Source organism: Eumetopias jubatus, unplaced genomic scaffold, assembly GCF_037043125.1.
Source record: "Eumetopias jubatus isolate StellerSeaLion01/CBP00866 unplaced genomic scaffold, mEumJub1_p1.0 scaffold_2, whole genome shotgun sequence".
In the NCBI taxonomy this organism is placed as follows: Eukaryota; Metazoa; Chordata; class Mammalia; order Carnivora; family Otariidae; genus Eumetopias; species Eumetopias jubatus.
Window position 1 is genome coordinate 169,579,391 of NW_028274808.1, and position 7,687 is coordinate 169,587,077.

The window sequence follows — 7,687 nt, forward strand, 5'->3', positions numbered from 1 at the left end:
TCAAAAACTAATGATGTACTATATGGTGGCTAACTGAACATAAGAAAACAAAAACAAAAACAAAAAACCCCTGTAAGCCCCATTGTTATGAAGCTAGGGAAACCCCAACTAACCTTTGTCCAAGGGTACCTGAGTGAGCGCTCACTTGCCTACTGCTCTGGTTTTACCATCTTTGTTTTTGGCTCTTCAGTATCAGTTACCCATTACTGTAACTGAACTAATGTGTCTCTTCATTTGGCTGGTCCTGATTTGTATCCTTTACAACAGAACGGTTCTTGTAAGTCTAGCACTCTCCTGAGTTCTAGAAGTCATACTAATGAATTACTACGCTTGGTTGGGAGAGGGGGTCATGGGAACCCTCCCAGATTCGTAGCTAGTTGGTCACAAGAGCAGGTGGCTGGAGGATGCCACTTGGAGCTGACATGCACTTTAGAAAGTGGGGCAATCTTGTTGGAGATTGTGCCCTTTAACCTGTGGATTCTGACAGTAACTCTAGATGGTTAACATTAGAATAGAATTGTATTGCTGCACACCAGCTGGTGTCAAAATTCAAGGGCAGTCCCGGAAACTCCATCTCTTGACACAAGCAGCAGCAAGTCTGCAAAGGCACATGCATACAGGGATGGGAGGAATCTGTAGCCATTACACAAGTTTATTACACCTACTTTCTTGCTAGCTTAGCTCTTCATTTAAAAGAATGTTTGTTATATTTTATCCAGCATTCCTAGATGTTTTGTAGGGAGGTTTTCCCAGTTATCAGTTCACAGTATTGCCAGATAAAGAAGCTCTCCATATTACTTACCATATATATCAAGTAGGTAGTTAGAGGCTAAAGAGGAAAGGCTAAAAGGAAAAACCTTGCCAGTAGCACAGAAAGATCCACTTGAGAGAAATCTAGACAATAGAGAAGATGATAGGATGGGATAGGCAGCACCAGTTAAACGTGTGAAAACAATGAATTATCTAGGAGGCTGGGGTGGGGTATTGACATTGAGCTGAAAAAAATATATATATAAAATATAGTAGAAATCCAGCAGAAACAAAAAGAATGTAAAATATTAAACGGGCATAGAAATCCTCTTTAGAAAGAAAATTCCTGCAATAAAGAGAAGTTTCGGGGCGCCTGAGTGGCTCAGTTGTTAAAGCGTCTTTCCTTCTGCTCAGGTCATGATCCCTGGGTCCTGGGATCGAGCCCCGCATCATCACTGGGCTCCCTGCTCAGCGGGGAGCCTGCTTCTCCCTCTCCCTCTGCTGCTCCCCCTGCGTGTGCTCGCTCTCTCTGTGTCAAATAAATAAATAAGTAAATAATCTTAAAAAAAAAGAGAGAAAGAGAAGTTTCTTCTCAAAGGAAAAAAAGAATGCTTCAAAAATGCCATCTTTGTTTGTTACCTACAGAAACACAAAAGTACCAAAAACGGATATTCTTAATACTATCATGGTTGTACAGTGTTGTACTTCAATTTTCTTTTTTAAGATTTTATTTATTTGAGACTGTGCGAGCTGGGGGAGAGGCACAAACAGACTCCCTGCAGAGCAGGGATTCCCAGGACCCTGGGATCACAACCTGAGCGGGTAGGCAGAGGCTTAACTGATGGAGCCACCCCGGCACACCTGTACTTCAATTTAAAGTCACAGATACAGTGACTAAAACTGGAGCAATCAGACAGAGAAGCACAAGGGAATAGCAGTTGACTTTCCATAGCATGCCTCAGCACAGGAATTGTTTTATTGCTGGGACTGCTACTGCTGAATATGCAGATACACTAAAAGTACCATGGGGTTGTATAGAAAAGCTAGAGCTACAGATCATTGCTATTAGGTCAGTCCTTTAAGGGAAGTAGGAAAGGGACAAGGGGAAGTAAGATTAAATCAGTTGGCAGGGGATAAAGACTCTCTTAGGTAGTTACAGATTCCTATTTAGACAGGAGGGTGTGTAGACAAGAGAGGCTCCCCCCTTCAGGCATCGGCAAGAATATTTTCCTATCTGGACATCCTCCCTCTCAAAGTATGGTTCATGGATCAGATGTTGTTAATGAAGAACTCAGGCCAGGCTGCTGCCATATCCGTATTGAATTACCTGACCTAGACCTTCTTATCTGGAGACTCTAGAACCCAAGTATCTTCATGAGGTCAACAAAAGGAACAGTAGGTATTGAACTGTTCTTCGCACTCTCATTAAAACTTCTGTGCAGGGGCGCCTGGGTGGCTCAGTTGGTTAAGAATCTGTCTTCAGCTCAGGTCATGATCCCAGGGTCCTGGGATTGAGTCCCGCATCAGGCTCCCTGCTCAGTGTGGAGCCTGCTTCTCCCTCTCCCTCTGCTCCTCCCCACTGCTCCTGCTCTCTCCCTCTCAAATAAATAAAATCTTAAAAAAAACAAACAAACCACTTTTGTGCAACACACAGCATATTCTTGTGTCTATACTGCAGTGAAGTGGGAAAAACAGTGGACTAAAAATACCACATCTCTTATACAAAAATGTTCAGAGCAGCTCTCTTCTTAATGGCCGAAACCTATAAAGAACTCAGTCTATCAACAGGTGAATGGATAAGTTGTAGTATATCCGTATAACAGAGTAATTCAGCAACAAATACCTACAAATATATGTGACAGTATGGATTAAATTTAAAAACATCTTGCTGAGTTAAAGAAGCCTTATACGAAAGCATATATGTTATATGCTTTCTATATACATCACTTCACTTACGTGAAGTCTTAGAACAGGCAAACTAATCTGTTAGATTCATTCACCACCTTCCCCACTGTTTATGACAAACTAGCTACACTGGCATTCTTTTGGTTCTTTGAAGTCAACAAGTACTGTACCTTTACACCTCAGAGTCTTTGTTCCTATTCTTCCCCGAGTAGGATATTCTGTCTTCCCCTACATTGAGACATTCTGTCTTCCATTCCTACCCTGAGACAAATGGCAACAACCTAGCGCAAAACTGATTTCAGACTACATAACTACATAAATACATTCCTCTAAATCCAAACTAAATCCTACAGTTTACATATTCTTTTTTCCCCCTCAAGGAAAACTACCCTAAACCCAGACTTAGATTAGCTTTCAGAACATCTGGTACTTCTCTCTTCCACAATTATCCTAATTACAAATAAACAATTAATGGTATTATTACTTGTTAGGGGGTTTCTCCACCTTCAACTATGACTATCTCAACATCAGGAACTATTTCTGTCTGTTCACTGTTCTATTCCCAGCCCCTATCACCATCCTTGAAAATGTAGGGGTGCCTGTATGGCTGGGTCAGTTGAGCGTCTGCCTTTGGCTCAGGTCATGAACCCAGGGTCCTGGGAAGGAGCCCTATGTCGGACTCCCTGCTGGGCAGGGGAGTCTGCTTCTCCCTCTCCCTCTGCCCTGCCACCACTCATGCGCATGTGCGCGCGCTCTCTCTTTCAAATAAATAAATACAATCTTAAAAAAGAAAAGAAAATGTAGTAGGCAAATCATAAATATTTGTGGATTAAACAGCCAAAAGAATGAATATCTCCATATTTCCATATTCTCATTTTCCAAAAACTCTCTGATCTTTGACCACCTTTTTTCTTTTAAAGATTTTATTTATTTATTTGACAGAGAGAGACACAGCGAGAGAGGGAACACAGGCAGGGGGAGTGGCAGAGGGAGAAGCAGGCTTCCCGCTGAGCAGGGAGCCCCATGCCAGGCTCCATCCCAGGACCCTGGGATCATGACCTGAGCTGAAGATAGCTGCTTAACAACTGAGCCACCCAGGCGCCCTGATCATCTTTTTATATGACAATGGTTTAATAATATTATTTTCTTTTTTAAGAAAGTTTTTATTTTAATTCCAGTTAGTTAACATCTAGTGTTAGCTTCAGGTGTACAATATAGTGATTCAGTGATTCCTTACATCACCTGATGCTCATCATGTTTGTAATATTTTTTCTATATAGTGAATGAAAAGTAATGTAGTCTTCTCTCTAATTTGGTTATTCAAGGTTTTTTTTTCCTAGTGCTAGTTTTAAAACATTTATTTTGGCTCCACAGTTTGTTCTGGTAAGGTCATACAAAGTTTTAGGATTGTTGTTACATTTGGGAAATCCCCGTCAAGTTTCTTTCATGTATGAGGTACGAGATTGCAAGGCATCTGAAGATGGCTTGTGCAGTGACAAACCTTAAATACTCTGCATTGTCAACATTCGTTAATAGTTTGCAGTAGAAGAGCTCCTGGAAACCTTTCCTACATTGAGACAACTGGCAATAACTTGGCACAAAAGTGATTTCAAACAGCATAACTACATTCCACTAAATCCAAACTAAATGTATCCAAACTCAGCTGGATTCCAAAAATGCCTAAGGACATGCCAGGGCCTCCCAACATGAGGGACGTGCTAAGGAGGGTAGTCAGAGTGGAGAGTGAAAGTAGTCTTAATCTAATGTTAAAAATTTTCTGAATTTGGGGTGCCTGGGTGGCTCAGTCGGTTGAGCACCTGCCTTCAGCTCAGGTCATGATCCCGGGGTCCTGGGATTGAGTCCCACATCGGGCTCCCTGCTCAGTGGGGAGCCTGCTTCTCCCTCTGCCTGCCAGTCCCCCTGCTTGTGTTCTCTCTGTCTCTGTCTCTGTGACAAAGTCTTTAAAAGAAAATTTTCCTAATTTTACAAAATCTTATAACTGTGTGACTCTGTGAAGATCCTTCCCAGAGGGTGCTGAAACTTGAACTTCATTGGCTTCATGGTAAATCCATCTCTGCCTACCTCACTAGGTTGTTGATAGCATTAAACAATATACTGGATGTGAAAGTACTTTTTAAACTACAAAGAATTACACAGAGGTAAGACGATGATGATGATGGGCTCCCAGCCTCAGTCCAAGTTTTGTCCACTATATATATATATGATGTGGAGATACCGAGTCAACTAGTGGGAAAAGCTAAAAGAATCCTATTTGCAAGAAAGTGGAAGAAGCTCCTGGTGAGAAAGTTTATCGTAAGAGCACAGCCAGGACTGACACATCTGACTCAGTAATGAACCCTTGGTATATACAGTAAGAGATGATTTTTTTCCAGCCAAGTCCTCCATGGACCATGTCTCTCATCCTTTGGTGGGAGTCAGTTGAGGGGTGCATTATGAATAAACACTAAAATAACTATTTCATTGAATAAACTTATAAGTCATTTGGCCAAGGAAATTTCATTGGAAAACTTTCCAAAACTCCACTCTAAAACTTCCTAGAGTTCAAAAGCCAGAGTGACAGCCTCATATCTTAAAACAGTTCAGTTGACTGAATAATAAAACACCCCTGATCCTGCTTATGTAGTTCTATGTTCAAATATGGTAAGAAGCTACTTATTTACACGAATTGCTATATTGTTAGGCACAATTAAAGCTATGGTATTTTTATTAAAACCTTTTTTTAAAGTTAGTATATAACACGCTCCTATTTCTCCTGGGTCCTAGGCCAAGCCAATCCATTTCAAGAGTTGACATGATTGATAAATGCTGTAAAGAGGGAAAAAATAGAGCAGCAGATTCTATATTTAACTTTTTTCTATATTTAAAAAACTTTAAGTAATATTGGAAAAATCCAGTTCTACTCCATTGTTGACCCTAATTTCTCCTATATCTGGAATGGAGTCAGGGATAATAGCAGTGAAAGTCTAATACAACTGGTAGTAAAGTATCTCCTTCTCCCCCTCCTCTCCTTAGTACATCACTTGACAAATGTACTACTTCATTTTTTTTAGGGAAGTTTTAATTTTTTTTAATTTTTTAAAGCAATCTCTACCCCCAATGTGGGGCTCGAACTCACAACCCCAAGATCAAGAGTCACATGTTCTACTGACTGAGCCAGCCAGGCAACCCTAGCTCATTTCTAATGAAACACCAGAACTATGCCTCGAATAGGGAAAGCGGGAGAGGTACATCCAATATTAAACAACCATACTGTTAGCCAGTCACACAGATACACATAGTCCAAGATGTTTTGAGTCAATTGAACTAATATTTTTTGAGTGCCTATAAGTGCCAGGCGCTATTCTAGGTGTTTGGCACACAGCTGTGAACAACAACAACAAAAAAGATCCCTGAGCTCACACAACTTATATTGTAGCAGAATGTACAAAATAGTGCCTTGCTTCAAGTTAGTGTTGGATCTCCTAACTCAGAGTCACAAGGGAATAGCAGTTTGGAAAGGGTTCCTCTACTCTTTTCATATCAGCCTCCCCAACTATCAACAGGCAGGGGTCCTGCCATACAGGCCCACCATGCTGCCCTATTTGGCTATCCCTTTCACTGCCAGCAAAGAAAAAGCATCCTCACCTTTGGTCCTTCCCTTTCTTTTTTCTTTTTTTTTTTTTTTCAACTTCTAAGATTTTATTAACATGAGTTTTTAAAAACAAGCATCCATACCAGTGTGGAGGTGAGGGTGGGAGAGGAGGGGATGGGGGGAAGAAGGGAAGAGGAGAGGGGAGGGTAAGGCAGGGCACTTGACAGGGCGAAGGAATTCTGCTCTATTGGTAATAAAGCTCCAGGTTCATCCCATCATGGATTTCATAGTCCCCCAGAGACACATGGTCCTTAAAAATCGTGTACCACTTCTTCAGGACGATCTTGTTCCAACGGGTGCCAGTTTGGGCTGCGATCGGCTTCTTAAGGTCCCCGATGGTGTCATCAGTGTTGCACTTAACGCGGACCTTCTTCCCTAGACGGTCGTTGCAAACAACCTCGATCATCCTGTCTGGAGCTCGAAACGCCTGGAACCAGCCGACGCCACAACCCTTCCCTTTCTTTTCTTTTCTCTCCAGGATACCTGCATCCTTTCCCCAGGATCCTATCTCTTTTCACCTCTGGCACAGGATGTGAGCTCTATTCTACTTTAGATGACACCCGGGGTGTGTCAGATCCTATTAGTGGAGTACATACAATCAGATTTTTCACATTACAAAACTGACCTCCCCCAGTGTGTTAATATTCTAAAAGGGTCTTGGTCCCTTCCTTGGCATTCAGGCACATTGCCAAATGCCCTTCTGTTCCCTATGGTATGTGCTATGCCCCAGTAAGGGAATGGCATACAGAGAGGAAAAGAATGTCTGTCCAGCCACAATAACAGTGAGCGAAACAGGAATGCAGATCAGGGTACAGAAATGGAGTTTCCTGTAATAATAGTTTTCTGTTCCATTTTATGGGAAAAAAAGATACTGGGTTATAAATTTTAAATTTATTAATATGTATTAAGTATTATTTATTAAAATGTGAATAATATATTCAATTTTTAAGATTAAAGAAGTCAAAAATTACATTTAAATAATTAAATTCATTGCTAATGGAGTTTTTTTTTTTTTTACACATTGGTGGGTACATTGGGAACTCTGTGTGTGTGTGTGTGTGTGTAAATACAAAGACCATTGCTTTGGTACTACTTTAAGAGAGAAAAAACACTTTGGTGGAGATCTTTTAGAGGATATCCCTGGTTCATGACCCAGTAATTCTTCCTTAATCCTAGAAATTGCTACTGGACTCCCAATTCATTAGCAGTGGCTCATCTAGAGGTACATTTTGGACATGATCCTGCCCATCTGGCCTCAACTGATTAGACCACATGGGCACCTGGAGAGACAGATCATAAACAATAAACATAATAAATAAATTATTTAGTATATACTTGATAAATGCTATGGGAAAAAGGAAACAATTAAATCTGTTGTCT

The 7,687-nt window shown here is 41.0% G+C and overlaps 1 pseudogene; it reads right to left on the reverse strand.

The window, feature by feature from the left end:
- Positions 1 to 6,334: 6,334 nt before the first annotated feature.
- LOC114197715 (ubiquitin-like protein 5 pseudogene) lies at positions 6,335 to 6,752 on the reverse strand (annotated as a pseudogene).
- Positions 6,753 to 7,687: the final 935 nt, after the last annotated feature.